Consider the following 22,056-nt stretch of genomic DNA (forward strand, 5'->3'; position numbering starts at 1 on the left):
AGGCCAAGGTTGTAGGCTACATGGATGACGTGGCGGTCTTGTGTACAGATGCACCATCACTTACGGCCACTCTCCATCAAGTGCAATCCTTTTGCCTAGCTTCTGGTTTTAAAATCAATTTTAATAAGTGTAACATTTTAAGTGTTGGGGGGATGATTTTACGTGATGTACCAATTAATGTCTCCGAATCCATTTCCATTTTAGGTATATCATTCACTGAAAATAATGATGGTTATAATAGTTGGGAAACAGTTACACAGAAAGTAAATACGAAAATATGTATGTGGAACATGAGGAGACTTACAATGGAGGGTAAAGTATTGGTTTTAAAGATGGTGATTTTACCTCTTTTATTGTATCTTAGCATGGTTTTCCCCCCGCCTGTTAATGTTTTAAAAAAGATAACCAAAACCTGTTTTACCTTCTTTTGGAACTCAAAAATGGAAAAGCTGAAAAGAGAAATCGTGATGAAATCAAAAGTAAAAGGTGGTAAAGATTTTCCAGATTTTAATAGGTTTCTTTTAATCCATCTGTTCGTTTACTGTTTTAATGCCCTTTTTAAGAATCACTATTGGTCCTTTTTTATGCGTTTTAATACAGGATTTTTTATGAGAAAGTTTGGATGGTATGAAGTTAATATATCTGTGCCCCATGCTTTTAATTTGTCGACGCATTATGAGATTTTAAGGAAAATAGTGTCCGATTTTAATTTAGGGACTAAGAAAATAGAGGAATTAAGAAATAGTAAGAAACTAATTAAAGAAATACGTAAAAGTGAGGAAATATGTAATGTTGACAGATATGATGATGACAAATCTATGTCTATCTGGAAAATGATTAACGTTTTTTATCTTTTTAATGAACAGAGAGATCTGGCTTGGAGTTGCATGCACCGCTGTCTTCCTTGCCGGGCATTCCAATACAGAAGAGGATTTGTGAGGTCTGCCATCTGCCCAAGAGCCGGATGCCAAGACGAGGAAACGGTGGAACATCTATTATGGACATGTAATTTTGCAAAGGATTTCTGGAGAAGACTGCTCCCCCTACTGGAAAGGGTGGCAGACCTCAAGGACTTTACATATAAAACTGTGCTATACGGACTTATGGAATGCCCCACAATGGACCAGTACACAATGGCTTGGAAGACAGTGAACTGCGCCAAGTCATCTCTCTGGAAAGCGCGCAACATTGCTATTTTTAAACAAGATGTTTTATCAGTGAATGATGTTTTAAGTTTATGTTTATGTGAAATGTATACTTATTATTTAATTGACAAAAAGAAGAATATACATATTTCCAAAAAATGGCTTGTTCACCAATGGAACCTAATTATTTAAAATCTTTGTATTTTTTTGTTTTGTAAATTTCATTTGTCTTTTAACGTTTGGTATTTGTGTAATTATGCTTGTAATTTGTTAAAGTTTTAATAAACGGTTTTATCCCTCTGCAGGGGATAGCCAAATTAAAAAATCTGTTCTTATCAGTTTAACATCTGATACGTCCCCTATCTGGGGACCATATATTAAATGGATTTTTAGAACAGGGAGATGGAAAAAGAGCTTGCTCTGTCCACTCCACGCATTGACCTGGTATTGCAGTATCTCCAGGACCGGTGCACCCCTTCTTTAATGCAGTTTCTAAAATCAGAAAGAATTGAATTCAATGTTTTTTGTTCATTTTGCTTGTTTGTCGGATTTTGGGATGGACTCTTTGGCTTTGCTTTTCTTCTCCTCATTGGATTTTTCATGTTCAAAGTTGCAGAAGCCAGATTACAAGCTCATTTTGGTTCAACTTCAGCAACTGTGCATTGCATTGCCATGTAATGTGATGCAATGCTATCTTTCTAGCTCTCCCTTTTTACTTCCTTTTGGATAAACAGACATATTAGGCAAGCATTTTGGAGCTTTCACCTAAATAACTACAGGTGGTGAGATAAGCTGCACAATATAATTGACCTTTCAGTATATTGTTGCACACACACCATCTATTTAGCAAATGCCCTTGTTATCAACAGCAGCCTTTTAAACTCACCTGAGCTAACAGGTATGTGCGCTGGTTACTCTGCTGCGCTTAAAATTTCTTTTTTGGTTTGCTACAATGCCTTTTCTGAAACGTTGTCTCCTTCTGCTGGAACACTGACTTCTTTCATTTAATGCCTGCAGACTATAAAAGAGAACCCAACCCAAAAAGTTTGGTTGATTAGTCTGTGGCATTCTGTTAAACTGTTGCTTATGGCGGTCTCTGTGAGCTTCTCAGCGACATTCAGCCAGCCAGGTATCCTGCCTGCAGTAGATGGAATGTGGCAATGGAACGCTGGCTGCGCGTGTCATAATAGGCTCTGAGCCTTTATATACCTGTGCACAGCAGCAGCCACCTTCAGTCTGCTGCTGGACAGCCAGCAGCAGCAGCAGCAGGAGAGGTATGTAATCAGGAGCCCTCCTGCTAAGGGTAGACAGCTGCTCGTTCCACCCCACCCCCCGCCTTAATTGGTTCTCCTCCCTTCCAATGGTGTTGAGGCGGGTGGGAACAGCAGGGGGTGAAGGTGCTGTGTTTAAAGAGGTGGAGTTATGCAGATCTAAAACGCGTGGATTGCAGCAGCAGCAAGCCGAAAAGTGCAGGCATGTAAGGGATCTAGAGGTTGACAACATGTCTTCTTAACGGGAGTCCAGGAGCTCATCTCCACAAATGGACTTTTCAGGATCCTTGGGTGGCTCCGTAGTTTGAAACCAATTCTGGTTATCGCTTCTCGGCCTTTTGGCTAAGATCAAGTGTAGTATCTGTTCTTATCAGTTTAATATCTGATACGTCCCCTATCTGGGGACCATATATTAAATGGATTTTTAGAACAGGGAGATGGAAAAAGAGCTTGCTCTGTCCACTCCACGCATTGACCTGGTATTGCAGTATCTCCAGGACCGGTGCACCCCTTCTTTAATGCAGTTTCTAAAATCAGAAAGAATTGAATTCAATGTTTTTTGTTCATTTTGCTTGTTTGTCGGATTTTGGGATGGACTCTTTGGCTTTGCTTTTCTTCTCCTCATTGGATTTTTCATGTTCAAAGTTGCAGAAGCCAGATTACAAGCTCATTTTGGTTCAACTTCAGCAACTGTGCATTGCATTGCCATGTAATGTGATGCAATGCTATCTTTCTAGCTCTCCCTTTTTACTTCCTTTTGGATAAACAGACATATTAGGCAAGCATTTTGGAGCTTTCACCTAAATAACTACAGGTGGTGAGATAAGCTGCACAATATAATTGACCTTTCAGTATATTGTTGCACACACACCATCTATTTAGCAAATGCCCTTGTTATCAACAGCAGCCTTTTAAACTCACCTGAGCTAACAGGTATGTGCGCTGGTTACTCTGCTGCGCTTAAAATTTCTTTTTTGGTTTGCTACAATGCCTTTTCTGAAACGTTGTCTCCTTCTGCTGGAACACTGACTTCTTTCATTTAATGCCTGCAGACTATAAAAGAGAACCCAACCCAAAAAGTTTGGTTGATTAGTCTGTGGCATTCTGTTAAACTGTTGCTTATGGCGGTCTCTGTGAGCTTCTCAGCGACATTCAGCCAGCCAGGTATCCTGCCTGCAGTAGATGGAATGTGGCAATGGAACGCTGGCTGCGCGTGTCATAATAGGCTCTGAGCCTTTATATACCTGTGCACAGCAGCAGCCACCTTCAGTCTGCTGCTGGACAGCCAGCAGCAGCAGCAGCAGGAGAGGTATGTAATCAGGAGCCCTCCTGCTAAGGGTAGACAGCTGCTCATTCCACCCCACCCCCCGCCTTAATTGGTTCTCCTCCCTTCCAACGGTGTTGAGGCGGGTGGGAACAGCAGGGGGTGAAGGTGCTGTGTTTAAAGAGGTGGAGTTATGCAGATCTAAAACGCGTGGATTGCAGCAGCAGCAAGCCGAAAAGTGCAGGCATGTAAGGGATCTAGAGGTTGACAACATGTCTTCTTAACGGGAGTCCAGGAGCTCATCTCCACAAATGGACTTTTCAGGATCCTTGGGTGGCTCCGTAGTTTGAAACCAATTCTGGTTATCGCTTCTCGGCCTTTTGGCTAAGATCAAGTGCTTTATTGCAGGAGATTGTGGTTGAAGGGCACTCGGGTACTCCTCTCCTTGGCCTGGCAGGATCGTCCACTTTGGTGGACTTAACCTGCTTGCTGCTATTAGGGAGAGGGCTTAGTCCCAGGGTAACGAGTTGCGATCCCCCAGCTTCCAGGTGTTTTTCGCTGCAAGAACACTGGGAGCGCAGATTGCAAGCGGCTGCAACTTGCAACCTTGTTGCGTTTTTCCATGGAGGTTGACCCTAACCTCGTGCCTCTTTATGCGAGGCTAAAAAACTCTATCCGAGTTCACTTCACGGCGGGTGGCTCGGATATGAGGAAATTAGGGTATGTAGTCCAGGACGTGCTCAGGAACCTTCTTGGCGTACAAAGGAATGAAATTCTCTCCATCCAGGATTATCCCAGAAGAGGTGACTATGACATCACATTCACCGGAGAAGGTATTTTTAGAGATGTACTAGAAAAGTTAAAAAAAGTTGAAAATAGTCCTGTTTTGAAAGGGATACAAATTGTTGAGCACGTCCTGGATGAGGTAAGACTGGTTATTGTAAAAATATTTTCGCCCTTTGTTTCTGCTCCAGAAGTAATGTCATTTCTAGCAATTTATTTTAAAAGTGTTAAATGTATTGGGAAGATATTAAACGAATATAACATATGGACATCTAAGTGGAAATTCCTTGTGAAGTGTACAAGAGATCCAAATACACCAGGTGGTATACGGCTCCCCCCTGCCCGTTTCAAAATTGGGCAAACAAATGGGGATTTCTTCTTTTCTGGGATGCCAGTATATTGCAGAAATTGTTGGCGCTATGGTCATTCAAAAGAAAACTGTCATGTATCATGTAGAAATTGTGCTAGTGAAGAACATGAGACAAAAGAATGCCCTAAGGAAAAGAAATGCAGTTTTTGCCAGACTCCAGGTCACTTTTATTTTTCTTGCCCTCACAGATTTCGGGAAGATGAGCAAAAGGGGAAGTCCAAGACGTCCGACCAAGGACCAAAAGATCAGACCACCCCTCAGGAGGAGGAACAACAACCTGGAGCCTCTGGAGACAATAAGGGCGTACCAAATAGTGAAGTGTCTCCAGAGTCTATGACAGGTAAAATACCAAATCCCAAAACCTGGCTGCAGGACCTGCGGGAGTCCAAAAGGAGGGCTGAGAAGGAGCAGAAGGGCACTACTGGTAAGGTCAAAAGGGACCGGCAAAAGGCCGACACAGAAGCCCATGCCCAGTCTGGGTCTCCTAGTGCTGAGGGCGCTGAGTGGATAAAGGTGGGTCCTAAGAAAAAGAAAAAGGGTGGTTCGGAGGAGGCAGCAGGAGGTGAACAGATGGACACTTCTCCAGAAGGGGACGTGGACGCTGGACCCTCAGGGGTTTCGGTCTCCGCTGCTACAGGTGGGGACCGGGATCTTGCTGCCTCTGAAGAGTCAGAGGCTCTGCCTTGTGCGCAACCTCCTCCTATAGGACGACCTTCTACAGGTCAAACAGGGGCGGCGGAACCCCTCGGGGACCCACCTGATGAGGAACTGCATGGCCAGCCAATGGAGACCCAGCGGGTTCTGCCAGCCAGCCCTCCGAGCTATGCCAGTGTAGCGTCGGGTTTATATAAATGTGGTAATCTTTCCTCCTCCACGGAGACTCTCGTGACGATACTATCAGATGAGGAGGGAGGCGCAAGCCCAGTGGTCTGATCAGGTTCATCGGACAGGTAAATCCGTTGCTCTTAGTTACCTAAGTAAAATTTCTACATTTTCTAATGATGGCTGAACTCAAAGGTATTTCCCTCAACGTGAGAGGCATAAAATCTAACACGAGAAGAACTGCTCTTTTTAATTTTTTTACGTGTTTTACTGCATCTGTATTTTTTCTGCAAGAATGTAATATCCCACATGAAATGTCATATCAAAAATATAAAGATGAGTGGAAGTGTGGGCCATCTGTCTGGTCCGGATCGAATGCTGCAGGATCAGCGGGTGTAGCCATACTTTTTAAAGGGAACGTTTTAATTGATTTTATTCAGGAAATTTTACCAGGTCGTATTTTATTAGTGAAAGCTTTTATTGATGGTATTAGATGGCAGTTTTTAAATTTTTATGGATCCCCAGAGAAAAATGAAAGAGCTGAAATGCTTGATCTTTTACCATTATTTATTAATAACTCTGAACCTTTCATCTTAGCAGGGGATTTTAATTGTGTTTTAAAAGGTGAAAACCGGCGCTCCAGCTCTGTAAGCAGGAACTACGATAAAACCTCAGGTATGCTACATGATATAGTCAAAGATGCTAAATTGATAGACATATATAAAGAGTGTCATAGTGACAGCCCAGAGGACGCCGGTTTCACTTGGAGCAATGCTAATTGTAGCTCTAGGATTGATTTTATTTTTGGTTCAGATAAAACAATACCTGCCAAATGTGAAGTTTTAACTAATATATTTTCAGACCATAAACTTTTATCCTTTACCATAAAAGTAAATGACAACAAAAAATGTGGTAAGAAAAGCTGGAAAATGAACGTATCCCTTTTAACCGACCCGCAGATTTTATCAGATTTTATTGAGTTTTATAGGAAATGTAGAAAAGGGAAAAAAACAAATGAGACTATGAGTGTATGGTGGGATAGAATGAAAGTAAAAATAAAAGACTTTTTTATTAAAAAGAGTATATGTAGAGCCAAAGAAAAATATGAAGAATATAGAATTTTAAATACCCGCCTACAAACATTATTTAAGCTCAGAGACAATGGGATAGATGTACAACTTGATATTTCAAACTTAAAAGAAGAGATTTCAAAATGGCTAGAACAAAAAGGAAAAGAGATAATTTTTCGTTCTAGAGTACAACATATAGAAGAAAATGAAAAGTGTTCCAGATATTTTTTTAGGAAAAATAAAAAAGAAAAAGTGATAATTGACCATATAGATGGTGAGAATAATATAAAAAATATGCTGGGTAAAGTTGAGGGTTTTTTTTCTAATCTTTTTAATGGAAAAAATATAGATAATAAATTAATGGATGATTCGCTGCAAGGACTAACAGCTGTTTTAGATCCCGCATCCCAAGAGTTTTTATCCCAAGTTTTAACGGAACAAGAAGTGTTAAAAACTATTAAAAGTTTTAAAACTGGAAAGGTCCCTGGTCCTGATGGCATCCCAATAGAATTTTATGTATGTTTTTATGATATTTTAAAAGATGATTTGTTTTATTTGTTTACTGAGGTTTTTAATAATAAGGTTTTATTAAATTCCTGGAAGAAAGGTGAAGTCTCCCTCCTATACAAAAAAGGCGATAAATCAAAATTAGAAAACTGGAGACCAATAACACTTTTAAATTGTGACTATAAAATAATGGCTAAAATTTGTGCAAATCGTCTAAAAGAAGTCATCAGCAAAGTTATTCATTCTAATCAAGTGTGTGGGGTGCCGGGGCGCAGTATATGGGACAATCTGAATTTAGTGAAAGACTGTATTGAGGATGTGAAAGACAGAAAGGGGAAAATGGCGATTTTATCTATTGATTTTGAAAAAGCATTTGACCGTGTCTCACACTTTTATCTTTTTAAAGTTTTAGAGAAAATGGGCATACCAGAAGGGTTTTTACTATCGCTTAAAGCATTTTACAAGGATTGTACAAGTAAGATTTTAGTGAATGGTTTTAAGACACAAGAGGTATTTTTACGGTCAGGGGTGAAACAGGGATGCCCTCTGTCCCCCCTACTGTTTATCTGTGCACTGGAACCAATGTTATGTGCAATACGCCAAAATAAACAGATATGCGGTGTCCCTCTGCCTGGAAGCGGTGGTTTGGAGGCCAAGGTTGTAGGCTACATGGATGACGTGGCGGTCTTGTGTACAGATGCACCATCACTTACGGCCACTCTCCATCAATTGCAATCCTTTTGCCTAGCTTCTGGTTTTAAAATCAATTTTAATAAGTGTAACATTTTAAGTGTTGGGGGGATGATTTTACGTGATGTACCAATTAATGTCTCCGAATCCATTTCCATTTTAGGTATATCATTCACTGAAAATAATGATGGTTATAATAGTTGGGAAACAGTTACACAGAAAGTAAATACGAAAATATGTATGTGGAACATGAGGAGACTTACAATGGAGGGTAAAGTATTGGTTTTAAAGATGGTGATTTTACCTCTTTTATTGTATCTTAGCATGGTTTTCCCCCCGCCTGTTAATGTTTTAAAAAAGATAACCAAAACCTGTTTTACCTTCTTTTGGAACTCAAAAATGGAAAAGCTGAAAAGAGAAATCGTGATGAAATCAAAAGTAAAAGGTGGTAAAGATTTTCCAGATTTTAATAGGTTTCTTTTAATCCATCTGTTCGTTTACTGTTTTAATGCCCTTTTTAAGAATCACTATTGGTCCTTTTTTATGCGTTTTAATACAGGATTTTTTATGAGAAAGTTTGGATGGTATGAAGTTAATATATCTGTGCCCCATGCTTTTAATTTGTCGACGCATTATGAGATTTTAAGGAAAATAGTGTCCGATTTTAATTTAGGGACTAAGAAAATAGAGGAATTAAGAAATAGTAAGAAACTAATTAAAGAAATACGTAAAAGTGAGGAAATATGTAATGTTGACAGATATGATGATGACAAATCTATGTCTATCTGGAAAATGATTAACGTTTTTTATCTTTTTAATGAACAGAGAGATCTGGCTTGGAGTTGCATGCACCGCTGTCTTCCTTGCCGGGCATTCCAATACAGAAGAGGATTTGTGAGGTCTGCCATCTGCCCAAGAGCCGGATGCCAAGACGAGGAAACGGTGGAACATCTATTATGGACATGTAATTTTGCAAAGGATTTCTGGAGAAGACTGCTCCCCCTACTGGAAAGGGTGGCAGACCTCAAGGACTTTACATATAAAACTGTGCTATACGGACTTATGGAATGCCCCACAATGGACCAGTACACAATGGCTTGGAAGACAGTGAACTGCGCCAAGTCATCTCTCTGGAAAGCGCGCAACATTGCTATTTTTAAACAAGATGTTTTATCAGTGAATGATGTTTTAAGTTTATGTTTATGTGAAATGTATACTTATTATTTAATTGACAAAAAGAAGAATATACATATTTCCAAAAAATGGCTTGTTCACCAATGGAACCTAATTATTTAAAATCTTTGTATTTTTTTGTTTTGTAAATTTCATTTGTCTTTTAACGTTTGGTATTTGTGTAATTATGCTTGTAATTTGTTAAAATTTTAATAAACGGTTTTATCCCTCTGCAGGGGATAGCCAAATAAAAAAAAAAATCTGTTCTTATCAGTTTAATATCTGATACGTCCCCTATCTGGGGACCATATATTAAATGGATTTTTAGAACAGGGAGATGGAAAAAGAGCTTGCTCTGTCCACTCCACGCATTGACCTGGTATTGCAGTATCTCCAGGACCGGTGCACCCCTTCTTTAATGCAGTTTCTAAAATCAGAAAGTATTGAATTCAATGTTTTTTGTTCATTTTGCTTGTTTGTCGGATTTTGGGATGGACTCTTTGGCTTTGCTTTTCTTCTCCTCATTGGATTTTTCATGTTCAAAGTTGCAGAAGCCAGATTACAAGCTCATTTTGGTTCAACTTCAGCAACTGTGCATTGCATTGCCATGTAATGTGATGCAATGCTATCTTTCTAGCTCTCCCTTTTTACTTCCTTTTGGATAAACAGACATATTAGGCAAGCATTTTGGAGCTTTCACCTAAATAACTACAGGTGGTGAGATAAGCTGCACAATATAATTGACCTTTCAGTATATTGTTGCACACACACCATCTATTTAGCAAATGCCCTTGTTATCAACAGCAGCCTTTTAAACTCACCTGAGCTAACAGGTATGTGCGCTGGTTACTCTGCTGCGCTTAAAATTTCTTTTTTGGTTTGCTACAATGCCTTTTCTGAAACGTTGTCTCCTTCTGCTGGAACACTGACTTCTTTCATTTAATGCCTGCAGACTATAAAAGAGAACCCAACCCAAAAAGTTTGGTTGATTAGTCTGTGGCATTCTGTTAAACTGTTGCTTATGGCGGTCTCTGTGAGCTTCTCAGCGACATTCAGCCAGCCAGGTATCCTGCCTGCAGTAGATGGAATGTGGCAATGGAACGCTGGCTGCGCGTGTCATAATAGGCTCTGAGCCTTTATATACCTGTGCACAGCAGCAGCCACCTTCAGTCTGCTGCTGGACAGCCAGCAGCAGCAGCAGCAGGAGAGGTATGTAATCAGGAGCCCTCCTGCTAAGGGTAGACAGCTGCTCGTTCCACCCCACCCCCCGCCTTAATTGGTTCTCCTCCCTTCCAACGGTGTTGAGGCGGGTGGGAACAGCAGGGGGTGAAGGTGCTGTGTTTAAAGAGGTGGAGTTATGCAGATCTAAAACGCGTGGATTGCAGCAGCAGCAAGCCGAAAAGTGCAGGCATGTAAGGGATCTAGAGGTTGACAACATGTCTTCTTAACGGGAGTCCAGGAGCTCATCTCCACAAATGGACTTTTCAGGATCCTTGGGTGGCTCCGTAGTTTGAAACCAATTCTGGTTATCGCTTCTCGGCCTTTTGGCTAAGATCAAGTGTAGTATCTGTTCTTATCAGTTTAATATCTGATACATCCCCTATCTGGGGACCATATATTAAATGGATTTTTAGAACAGGGAGATGGAAAAAGAGCTTGCTCTGTCCACTCCACGCATTGACCTGGTATTGCAGTATCTCCAGGACCGGTGCACCCCTTCTTTAATGCAGTTTCTAAAATCAGAAAGAATTGAATTCAATGTTTTTTGTTCATTTTGCTTGTTTGTCGGATTTTGGGATGGACTCTTTGGCTTTGCTTTTCTTCTCCTCATTGGATTTTTCATGTTCAAAGTTGCAGAAGCCAGATTACAAGCTCATTTTGGTTCAACTTCAGCAACTGTGCATTGCATTGCCATGTAATGTGATGCAATGCTATCTTTCTAGCTCTCCCTTTTTACTTCCTTTTGGATAAACAGACATATTAGGCAAGCATTTTGGAGCTTTCACCTAAATAACTACAGGTGGTGAGATAAGCTGCACAATATAATTGACCTTTCAGTATATTGTTGCACACACACCATCTATTTAGCAAATGCCCTTGTTATCAACAGCAGCCTTTTAAACTCACCTGAGCTAACAGGTATGTGCGCTGGTTACTCTGCTGCGCTTAAAATTTCTTTTTTGGTTTGCTACAATGCCTTTTCTGAAACGTTGTCTCCTTCTGCTGGAACACTGACTTCTTTCATTTAATGCCTGCAGACTATAAAAGAGAACCCAACCCAAAAAGTTTGGTTGATTAGTCTGTGGCATTCTGTTAAACTGTTGCTTATGGCGGTCTCTGTGAGCTTCTCAGCGACATTCAGCCAGCCAGGTATCCTGCCTGCAGTAGATGGAATGTGGCAATGGAACGCTGGCTGCGCGTGTCATAATAGGCTCTGAGCCTTTATATACCTGTGCACAGCAGCAGCCACCTTCAGTCTGCTGCTGGACAGCCAGCAGCAGCAGCAGCAGGAGAGGTATGTAATCAGGAGCCCTCCTGCTAAGGGTAGACAGCTGCTCGTTCCACCCCACCCCCCGCCTTAATTGGTTCTCCTCCCTTCCAACGGTGTTGAGGCGGGTGGGAACAGCAGGGGGTGAAGGTGCTGTGTTTAAAGAGGTGGAGTTATGCAGATCTAAAACGCGTGGATTGCAGCAGCAGCAAGCCGAAAAGTGCAGGCATGTAAGGGATCTAGAGGTTGACAACATGTCTTCTTAACGGGAGTCCAGGAGCTCATCTCCACAAATGGACTTTTCAGGATCCTTGGGTGGCTCCGTAGTTTGAAACCAATTCTGGTTATCGCTTCTCGGCCTTTTGGCTAAGATCAAGTGTAGTATCTGTTCTTATCAGTTTAATATCTGATACGTCCCCTATCTGGGGACCATATATTAAATGGATTTTTAGAACAGGGAGATGGAAAAAGAGCTTGCTCTGTCCACTCCACGCATTGACCTGGTATTGCAGTATCTCCAGGACCGGTGCACCCCTTCTTTAATGCAGTTTCTAAAATCAGAAAGAATTGAATTCAATGTTTTTTGTTCATTTTGCTTGTTTGTCGGATTTTGGGATGGACTCTTTGGCTTTGCTTTTCTTCTCCTCATTGGATTTTTCATGTTCAAAGTTGCAGAAGCCAGATTACAAGCTCATTTTGGTTCAACTTCAGCAACTGTGCATTGCATTGCCATGTAATGTGATGCAATGCTATCTTTCTAGCTCTCCCTTTTTACTTCCTTTTGGATAAACAGACATATTAGGCAAGCATTTTGGAGCTTTCACCTAAATAACTACAGGTGGTGAGATAAGCTGCACAATATAATTGACCTTTCAGTATATTGTTGCACACACACCATCTATTTAGCAAATGCCCTTGTTATCAACAGCAGCCTTTTAAACTCACCTGAGCTAACAGGTATGTGCGCTGGTTACTCTGCTGCGCTTAAAATTTCTTTTTTGGTTTGCTACAATGCCTTTTCTGAAACGTTGTCTCCTTCTGCTGGAACACTGACTTCTTTCATTTAATGCCTGCAGACTATAAAAGAGAACCCAACCCAAAAAGTTTGGTTGATTAGTCTGTGGCATTCTGTTAAACTGTTGCTTATGGCGGTCTCTGTGAGCTTCTCAGCGACATTCAGCCAGCCAGGTATCCTGCCTGCAGTAGATGGAATGTGGCAATGGAACGCTGGCTGCGCGTGTCATAATAGGCTCTGAGCCTTTATCTACCTGTGCACAGCAGCAGCCACCTTCAGTCTGCTGCTGGACAGCCAGCAGCAGGAGAGGTATGTAATCAGGAGCCCTCCTGCTAAGGGTAGACAGCTGCTCGTTCCACCCCACCCCCCGCCTTAATTGGTTCTCCTCCCTTCCAACGGTGTTGAGGCGGGTGGGAACAGCAGGGGGTGAAGGTGCTGTGTTTAAAGAGGTGGAGTTATGCAGATCTAAAACGCGTGGATTGCAGCAGCAGCAAGCCGAAAAGTGCAGGCATGTAAGGGATCTAGAGGTTGACAACATGTCTTCTTAACGGGAGTCCAGGAGCTCATCTCCACAAATGGACTTTTCAGGATCCTTGGGTGGCTCCGTAGTTTGAAACCAATTCTGGTTATCGCTTCTCGGCCTTTTGGCTAAGATCAAGTGTAGTATCTGTTCTTATCAGTTTAATATCTGATACGTCCCCTATCTGGGGACCATATATTAAATGGATTTTTAGAACAGGGAGATGGAAAAAGAGCTTGCTCTGTCCACTCCACGCATTGACCTGGTATTGCAGTATCTCCAGGACCGGTGCACCCCTTCTTTAATGCAGTTTCTAAAATCAGAAAGAATTGAATTCAATGTTTTTTGTTCATTTTGCTTGTTTGTCGGATTTTGGGATGGACTCTTTGGCTTTGCTTTTCTTCTCCTCATTGGATTTTTCATGTTCAAAGTTGCAGAAGCCAGATTACAAGCTCATTTTGGTTCAACTTCAGCAACTGTGCATTGCATTGCCATGTAATGTGATGCAATGCTATCTTTCTAGCTCTCCCTTTTTACTTCCTTTTGGATAAACAGACATATTAGGCAAGCATTTTGGAGCTTTCACCTAAATAACTACAGGTGGTGAGATAAGTTGCACAATATAATTGACCTTTCAGTATATTGTTGCACACACACCATCTATTTAGCAAATGCCCTTGTTATCAACAGCAGCCTTTTAAACTCACCTGAGCTAACAGGTATGTGCGCTGGTTACTCTGCTGCGCTTAAAATTTCTTTTTTGGTTTGCTACAATGCCTTTTCTGAAACGTTGTCTCCTTCTGCTGGAACACTGACTTCTTTCATTTAATGCCTGCAGACTATAAAAGAGAACCCAACCCAAAAAGTTTGGTTGATTAGTCTGTGGCATTCTGTTAAACTGTTGCTTATGGCGGTCTCTGTGAGCTTCTCAGCGACATTCAGCCAGCCAGGTATCCTGCCTGCAGTAGATGGAATGTGGCAATGGAACGCTGGCTGCGCGTGTCATAATAGGCTCTGAGCCTTTATATACCTGTGCACAGCAGCAGCCACCTTCAGTCTGCTGCTGGACAGCCAGCAGCAGCAGCAGCAGGAGAGGTATGTAATCAGGAGCCCTCCTGCTAAGGGTAGACAGCTGCTCGTTCCACCCCACCCCCCGCCTTAATTGGTTCTCCTCCCTTCCAACGGTGTTGAGGCGGGTGGGAACAGCAGGGGGTGAAGGTGCTGTGTTTAAAGAGGTGGAGTTATGCAGATCTAAAACGCGTGGATTGCAGCAGCAGCAAGCCGAAAAGTGCAGGCATGTAAGGGATCTAGAGGTTGACAACATGTCTTCTTAACGGGAGTCCAGGAGCTCATCTCCACAAATGGACTTTTCAGGAACCTTGGGTGGCTCCGTAGTTTGAAACCAATTCTGGTTATCGCTTCTCGGCCTTTTGGCTAAGATCAAGTGTAGTATCTGTTCTTATCAGTTTAATATCTGATACGTCCCCTATCTGGGGACCATATATTAAATGGATTTTTAGAACAGGGAGATGGAAAAAGAGCTTGCTCTGTCCACTCCACGCATTGACCTGGTATTGCAGTATCTCCAGGACCGGTGCACCCCTTCTTTAATGCAGTTTCTAAAATCAGAAAGAATTGAATTCAATGTTTTTTGTTCATTTTGCTTGTTTGTCGGATTTTGGGATGGACTCTTTGGCTTTGCTTTTCTTCTCCTCATTGGATTTTTCATGTTCAAAGTTGCAGAAGCCAGATTACAAGCTCATTTTGGTTCAACTTCAGCAACTGTGCATTGCATTGCCATGTAATGTGATGCAATGCTATCTTTCTAGCTCTCCCTTTTTACTTCCTTTTGGATAAACAGACATATTAGGCAAGCATTTTGGAGCTTTCACCTAAATAACTACAGGTGGTGAGATAAGTTGCACAATATAATTGACCTTTCAGTATATTGTTGCACACACACCATCTATTTAGCAAATGCCCTTGTTATCAACAGCAGCCTTTTAAACTCACCTGAGCTAACAGGTATGTGCGCTGGTTACTCTGCTGCGCTTAAAATTTCTTTTTTGGTTTGCTACAATGCCTTTTCTGAAACGTTGTCTCCTTCTGCTGGAACACTGACTTCTTTCATTTAATGCCTGCAGACTATAAAAGAGAACCCAACCCAAAAAGTTTGGTTGATTAGTCTGTGGCATTCTGTTAAACTGTTGCTTATGGCGGTCTCTGTGAGCTTCTCAGCGACATTCAGCCAGCCAGGTATCCTGCCTGCAGTAGATGGAATGTGGCAATGGAACGCTGGCTGCGCGTGTCATAATAGGCTCTGAGCCTTTATATACCTGTGCACAGCAGCAGCCACCTTCAGTCTGCTGCTGGACAGCCAGCAGCAGCAGCAGCAGGAGAGGTATGTAATCAGGAGCCCTCCTGCTAAGGGTAGACAGCTGCTCGTTCCACCCCACCCCCCGCCTTAATTGGTTCTCCTCCCTTCCAACGGTGTTGAGGCGGGTGGGAACAGCAGGGGGTGAAGGTGCTGTGTTTAAAGAGGTGGAGTTATGCAGATCTAAAACGCGTGGATTGCAGCAGCAGCAAGCCGAAAAGTGCAGGCATGTAAGGGATCTAGAGGTTGACAACATGTCTTCTTAACGGGAGTCCAGGAGCTCATCTCCACAAATGGACTTTTCAGGATCCTTGGGTGGCTCCGTAGTTTGAAACCAATTCTGGTTATCGCTTCTCGGCCTTTTGGCTAAGATCAAGTGTAGTATCTGTTCTTATCAGTTTAATATCTGATACGTCCCCTATCTGGGGACCATATATTAAATGGATTTTTAGAACAGGGAGATGGAAAAAGAGCTTGCTCTGTCCACTCCACGCATTGACCTGGTATTGCAGTATCTCCAGGACCGGTGCACCCCTTCTTTAATGCAGTTTCTAAAATCAGAAAGAATTGAATTCAATGTTTTTTGTTCATTTTGCTTGTTTGTCGGATTTTGGGATGGACTCTTTGGCTTTGCTTTTCTTCTCCTCATTGGATTTTTCATGTTCAAAGTTGCAGAAGCCAGATTACAAGCTCATTTTGGTTCAACTTCAGCAACTGTGCATTGCATTGCCATGTAATGTGATGCAATGCTATCTTTCTAGCTCTCCCTTTTTACTTCCTTTTGGATAAACAGACATATTAGGCAAGCATTTTGGAGCTTTCACCTAAATAACTACAGGTGGTGAGATAAGCTGCACAATATAATTGACCTTTCAGTATATTGTTGCACACACACCATCTATTTAGCAAATGCCCTTGTTATCAACAGCAGCCTTTTAAACTCACCTGAGCTAACAGGTATGTGCGCTGGTTACTCTGCTGCGCTTAAAATTTCTTTTTTGGTTTGCTACAATGCCTTTTCTGAAACGTTGTCTCCTTCTGCTGGAACACTGACTTCTTTCATTTAATGCCTGCAGACTATAAAAGAGAACCCAACCCAAAAAGTTTGGTTGATTAGTCTGTGGCATTCTGTTAAACTGTTGCTTATGGCGGTCTCTGTGAGCTTCTCAGCGACATTCAGCCAGCCAGGTATCCTGCCTGCAGTAGATGGAATGTGGCAATGGAACGCTGGCTGCGCGTGTCATAATAGGCTCTGAGCCTTTATATACCTGTGCACAGCAGCAGCCACCTTCAGTCTGCTGCTGGACAGCCAGCAGCAGCAGCAGCAGGAGAGGTATGTAATCAGGAGCCCTCCTGCTAAGGGTAGACAGCTGCTCGTTCCACCCCACCCCCCGCCTTAATTGGTTCTCCTCCCTTCCAACGGTGTTGAGGCGGGTGGGAACAGCAGGGGGTGAAGGTGCTGTGTTTAAAGAGGTGGAGTTATGCAGATCTAAAACGCGTGGATTGCAGCAGCAGCAAGCCGAAAAGTGCAGGCATGTAAGGGATCTAGAGGTTGACAACATGTCTTCTTAACGGGAGTCCAGGAGCTCATCTCCACAAATGGACTTTTCAGGATCCTTGGGTGGCTCCGTAGTTTGAAACCAATTCTGGTTATCGCTTCTCGGCCTTTTGGCTAAGATCAAGTGTAGTATCTGTTCTTATCAGTTTAATATCTGATACGTCCCCTATCTGGGGACCATATATTAAATGGATTTTTAGAACAGGGAGATGGAAAAAGAGCTTGCTCTGTCCACTCCACGCATTGACCTGGTATTGCAGTATCTCCAGGATCGGTGCACCCCTTCTTTAATGCAGTTTCTAAAATCAGAAAGAATTGAATTCAATGTTTTTTGTTCATTTTGCTTGTTTGTCGGATTTTGGGATGGACTCTTTGGCTTTGCTTTTCTTCTCCTCATTGGATTTTTCATGTTCAAAGTTGCAGAAGCCAGATTACAAGCTCATTTTGGTTCAACTTCAGCAACTGTGCATTGCATTGCCATGTAATGTGATGCAATGCTATCTTTCTAGCTCTCCCTTTTTACTTCCTTTTGGATAAACAGACATATTAGGCAAGCATTTTGGAGCTTTCACCTAAATAACTACAGGTGGTGAGATAAGCTGCACAATATAATTGACCTTTCAGTATATTGTTGCACACACACCATCTATTTAGCAAATGCCCTTGTTATCAACAGCAGCCTTTTAAACTCACCTGAGCTAACAGGTATGTGCGCTGGTTACTCTGCTGCGCTTAAAATTTCTTTTTTGGTTTGCTACAATGCCTTTTCTGAAACGTTGTCTCCTTCTGCTGGAACACTGACTTCTTTCATTTAATGCCTGCAGACTATAAAAGAGAACCCAACCCAAAAAGTTTGGTTGATTAGTCTGTGGCATTCTGTTAAACTGTTGCTTATGGCGGTCTCTGTGAGCTTCTCAGCGACATTCAGCCAGCCAGGTATCCTGCCTGCAGTAGATGGAATGTGGCAATGGAACGCTGGCTGCGCGTGTCATAATAGGCTCTGAGCCTTTATATACCTGTGCACAGCAGCAGCCACCTTCAGTCTGCTGCTGGACAGCCAGCAGCAGCAGCAGCAGGAGAGGTATGTAATCAGGAGCCCTCCTGCTAAGGGTAGACAGCTGCTCGTTCCACCCCACCCCCCGCCTTAATTGGTTCTCCTCCCTTCCAACGGTGTTGAGGCGGGTGGGAACAGCAGGGGGTGAAGGTGCTGTGTTTAAAGAGGTGGAGTTATGCAGATCTAAAACGCGTGGATTGCAGCAGCAGCAAGCCGAAAAGTGCAGGCATGTAAGGGATCTAGAGGTTGACAACATGTCTTCTTAACGGGAGTCCAGGAGCTCATCTCCACAAATGGACTTTTCAGGATCCTTGGGTGGCTCCGTAGTTTGAAACCAATTCTGGTTATCGCTTCTCGGCCTTTTGGCTAAGATCAAGTGTAGTATCTGTTCTTATCAGTTTAATATCTGATACGTCCCCTATCTGGGGACCATATATTAAATGGATTTTTAGAACAGGGAGATGGAAAAAGAGCTTGCTCTGTCCACTCCACGCATTGACCTGGTATTGCAGTATCTCCAGGATCGGTGCACCCCTTCTTTAATGCAGTTTCTAAAATCAGAAAGAATTGAATTCAATGTTTTTTGTTCATTTTGCTTGTTTGTCGGATTTTGGGATGGACTCTTTGGCTTTGCTTTTCTTCTCCTCATTGGATTTTTCATGTTCAAAGTTGCAGAAGCCAGATTACAAGCTCATTTTGGTTCAACTTCAGCAACTGTGCATTGCATTGCCATGTAATGTGATGCAATGCTATCTTTCTAGCTCTCCCTTTTTACTTCCTTTTGGATAAACAGACATATTAGGCAAGCATTTTGGAGCTTTCACCTAAATAACTACAGGTGGTGAGATAAGCTGCACAATATAATTGACCTTTCAGTATATTGTTGCACACACACCATCTATTTAGCAAATGCCCTTGTTATCAACAGCAGCCTTTTAAACTCACCTGAGCTAACAGGTATGTGCGCTGGTTACTCTGCTGCGCTTAAAATTTCTTTTTTGGTTTGCTACAATGCCTTTTCTGAAACGTTGTCTCCTTCTGCTGGAACACTGACTTCTTTCATTTAATGCCTGCAGACTATAAAAGAGAACCCAACCCAAAAAGTTTGGTTGATTAGTCTGTGGCATTCTGTTAAACTGTTGCTTATGGCGGTCTCTGTGAGCTTCTCAGCGACATTCAGCCAGCCAGGTATCCTGCCTGCAGTAGATGGAATGTGGCAATGGAACGCTGGCTGCGCGTGTCATAATAGGCTCTGAGCCTTTATATACCTGTGCACAGCAGCAGCCACCTTCAGTCTGCTGCTGGACAGCCAGCAGCAGCAGCAGCAGGAGAGGTATGTAATCAGGAGCCCTCCTGCTAAGGGTAGACAGCTGCTCGTTCCACCCCACCCCCCGCCTTAATTGGTTCTCCTCCCTTCCAACGGTGTTGAGGCGGGTGGGAACAGCAGGGGGTGAAGGTGCTGTGTTTAAAGAGGTGGAGTTATGCAGATCTAAAACGCGTGGATTGCAGCAGCAGCAAGCCGAAAAGTGCAGGCATGTAAGGGATCTAGAGGTTGACAACATGTCTTCTTAACGGGAGTCCAGGAGCTCATCTCCACAAATGGACTTTTCAGGATCCTTGGGTGGCTCCGTAGTTTGAAACCAATTCTGGTTATCGCTTCTCGGCCTTTTGGCTAAGATCAAGTGTAGTATCTGTTCTTATCAGTTTAATATCTGATACGTCCCCTATCTGGGGACCATATATTAAATGGATTTTTAGAACAGGGAGATGGAAAAAGAGCTTGCTCTGTCCACTCCACGCATTGACCTGGTATTGCAGTATCTCCAGGACCGGTGCACCCCTTCTTTAATGCAGTTTCTAAAATCAGAAAGAATTGAATTCAATGTTTTTTGTTCATTTTGCTTGTTTGTCGGATTTTGGGATGGACTCTTTGGCTTTGCTTTTCTTCTCCTCATTGGATTTTTCATGTTCAAAGTTGCAGAAGCCAGATTACAAGCTCATTTTGGTTCAACTTCAGCAACTGTGCATTGCATTGCCATGTAATGTGATGCAATGCTATCTTTCTAGCTCTCCCTTTTTACTTCCTTTTGGATAAACAGACATATTAGGCAAGCATTTTGGAGCTTTCACCTAAATAACTACAGGTGGTGAGATAAGCTGCACAATATAGTTGACCTTTCAGTATATAGTTGCACACACACCATCTATTTAGCAAATGCCCTTGTTATCAACAGCAGCCTTTTAAACTCACCTGAGCTAACAGGTATGTGCGCTGGTTACTCTGCTGCGCTTAAAATTTCTTTTTTGGTTTGCTACAATGCCTTTTCTGAAACGTTGTCTCCTTCTGCTGGAACACTGACTTCTTTCATTTAATGCCTGCAGACTATAAAAGAGAACCCAACCCAAAAAGTTTGGTTGATTAGTCTGTGGCATTCTGTTAAACTGTTGCTTATGGCGGTCTCTGTGAGCTTCTCAGCGACATTCAGCCAGCCAGGTATCCTGCCTGCAGTAGATGGAATGTGGCAATGGAACGCTGGCTGCGCGTGTCATAATAGGCTCTGAGCCTTTATATACCTGTGCACAGCAGCAGCCACCTTCAGTCTGCTGCTGGACAGCCAGCAGCAGCAGCAGCAGGAGAGGTATGTAATCAGGAGCCCTCCTGCTAAGGGTAGACAGCTGCTCGTTCCACCCCACCCCCCGCCTTAATTGGTTCTCCTCCCTTCCAACGGTGTTGAGGCGGGTGGGAACAGCAGGGGGTGAAGGTGCTGTGTTTAAAGAGGTGGAGTTATGCAGATCTAAAACGCGTGGATTGCAGCAGCAGCAAGCCGAAAAGTGCAGGCATGTAAGGGATCTAGAGGTTGACAACATGTCTTCTTAACGGGAGTCCAGGAGCTCATCTCCACAAATGGACTTTTCAGGATCCTTGGGTGGCTCCGTAGTTTGAAACCAATTCTGGTTATCGCTTCTCGGCCTTTTGGCTAAGATCAAGTGTAGTATCTGTTCTTATCAGTTTAATATCTGATACGTCCCCTATCTGGGGACCATATATTAAATGGATTTTTAGAACAGGGAGATGGAAAAAGAGCTTGCTCTGTCCACTCCACGCATTGACCTGGTATTGCAGTATCTCCAGGACCGGTGCACCCCTTCTTTAATGCAGTTTCTAAAATCAGAAAGAATTGAATTCAATGTTTTTTGTTCATTTTGCTTGTTTGTCGGATTTTGGGATGGACTCTTTGGCTTTGCTTTTCTTCTCCTCATTGGATTTTTCATGTTCAAAGTTGCAGAAGCCAGATTACAAGCTCATTTTGGTTCAACTTCAGCAACTGTGCATTGCATTGCCATGTAATGTGATGCAATGCTATCTTTCTAGCTCTCCCTTTTTACTTCCTTTTGGATAAACAGACATATTAGGCAAGCATTTTGGAGCTTTCACCTAAATAACTACTGGTGGTGAGATAAGCTGCACAATATAATTGACCTTTCAGTATATTGTTGCACACACACCATCTATTTAGCAAATGCCCTTGTTATCAACAGCAGCCTTTTAAACTCACCTGAGCTAACAGGTATGTGCGCTGGTTACTCTGCTGCGCTTAAAATTTCTTTTTTGGTTTGCTACAATGCCTTTTCTGAAACGTTGTCTCCTTCTGCTGGAACACTGACTTCTTTCATTTAATGCCTGCAGACTATAAAAGAGAACCCAACCCAAAAAGTTTGGTTGATTAGTCTGTGGCATTCTGTTAAACTGTTGCTTATGGCGGTCTCTGTGAGCTTCTCAGCGACATTCAGCCAGCCAGGTATCCTGCCTGCAGTAGATGGAATGTGGCAATGGAACGCTGGCTGCGCGTGTCATAATAGGCTCTGAGCCTTTATATACCTGTGCACAGCAGCAGCCACCTTCAGTCTGCTGCTGGACAGCCAGCAGCAGCAGCAGCAGGAGAGGTATGTA

The 22,056-nt window shown here is 42.6% G+C and overlaps 12 non-coding genes across 12 annotated transcripts; all 12 read left to right on the top strand.

Moving 5' to 3' along the window:
* The first annotated feature begins 1,438 nt into the window (after positions 1 to 1,438).
* On the top strand, positions 1,439 to 1,623 carry LOC141223749 (U2 spliceosomal RNA). Its single transcript, XR_012291308.1, has one exon. It is a non-coding gene; the product is annotated as a U2 spliceosomal RNA (small nuclear RNA).
* A 1,115-nt stretch (positions 1,624 to 2,738) lies between these two features.
* Positions 2,739 to 2,929, top strand: LOC141223596 (U2 spliceosomal RNA). Its single transcript, XR_012291164.1, has one exon. It is a non-coding gene; the product is annotated as a U2 spliceosomal RNA (small nuclear RNA).
* A 6,390-nt stretch (positions 2,930 to 9,319) lies between these two features.
* Positions 9,320 to 9,508, top strand: LOC141223752 (U2 spliceosomal RNA). The gene has a single exon (XR_012291311.1). It is a non-coding gene; the product is annotated as a U2 spliceosomal RNA (small nuclear RNA).
* A 1,115-nt stretch (positions 9,509 to 10,623) lies between these two features.
* Positions 10,624 to 10,814, top strand: LOC141223714 (U2 spliceosomal RNA). The gene has a single exon (XR_012291275.1). It is a non-coding gene; the product is annotated as a U2 spliceosomal RNA (small nuclear RNA).
* A 1,115-nt stretch (positions 10,815 to 11,929) lies between these two features.
* LOC141223597 (U2 spliceosomal RNA) lies at positions 11,930 to 12,120 on the top strand. The gene has a single exon (XR_012291165.1). It is a non-coding gene; the product is annotated as a U2 spliceosomal RNA (small nuclear RNA).
* A 1,106-nt stretch (positions 12,121 to 13,226) lies between these two features.
* LOC141223599 (U2 spliceosomal RNA) lies at positions 13,227 to 13,417 on the top strand. Its single transcript, XR_012291167.1, has one exon. It is a non-coding gene; the product is annotated as a U2 spliceosomal RNA (small nuclear RNA).
* A 1,115-nt stretch (positions 13,418 to 14,532) lies between these two features.
* Positions 14,533 to 14,723, top strand: LOC141223600 (U2 spliceosomal RNA). Its single transcript, XR_012291168.1, has one exon. It is a non-coding gene; the product is annotated as a U2 spliceosomal RNA (small nuclear RNA).
* Positions 14,724 to 15,838: 1,115 nt separating this feature from the next.
* On the top strand, positions 15,839 to 16,029 carry LOC141223601 (U2 spliceosomal RNA). Its single transcript, XR_012291169.1, has one exon. It is a non-coding gene; the product is annotated as a U2 spliceosomal RNA (small nuclear RNA).
* Positions 16,030 to 17,144: 1,115 nt separating this feature from the next.
* Positions 17,145 to 17,335, top strand: LOC141223570 (U2 spliceosomal RNA). The gene has a single exon (XR_012291138.1). It is a non-coding gene; the product is annotated as a U2 spliceosomal RNA (small nuclear RNA).
* A 1,115-nt stretch (positions 17,336 to 18,450) lies between these two features.
* Positions 18,451 to 18,641, top strand: LOC141223686 (U2 spliceosomal RNA). Its single transcript, XR_012291249.1, has one exon. It is a non-coding gene; the product is annotated as a U2 spliceosomal RNA (small nuclear RNA).
* A 1,115-nt stretch (positions 18,642 to 19,756) lies between these two features.
* LOC141223602 (U2 spliceosomal RNA) lies at positions 19,757 to 19,947 on the top strand. The gene has a single exon (XR_012291170.1). It is a non-coding gene; the product is annotated as a U2 spliceosomal RNA (small nuclear RNA).
* A 1,115-nt stretch (positions 19,948 to 21,062) lies between these two features.
* LOC141223603 (U2 spliceosomal RNA) lies at positions 21,063 to 21,253 on the top strand. The gene has a single exon (XR_012291171.1). It is a non-coding gene; the product is annotated as a U2 spliceosomal RNA (small nuclear RNA).
* The last annotated feature ends 803 nt before the right edge of the window (positions 21,254 to 22,056 follow it).

Source organism: Phyllobates terribilis, unplaced genomic scaffold (assembly GCF_046119375.1).
Source record: "Phyllobates terribilis strain yellow unplaced genomic scaffold, ASM4611937v1 Scaffold_377__1_contigs__length_1856515, whole genome shotgun sequence".
Lineage (NCBI taxonomy): Eukaryota > Metazoa > Chordata > Amphibia > Anura > Dendrobatidae > Phyllobates > Phyllobates terribilis.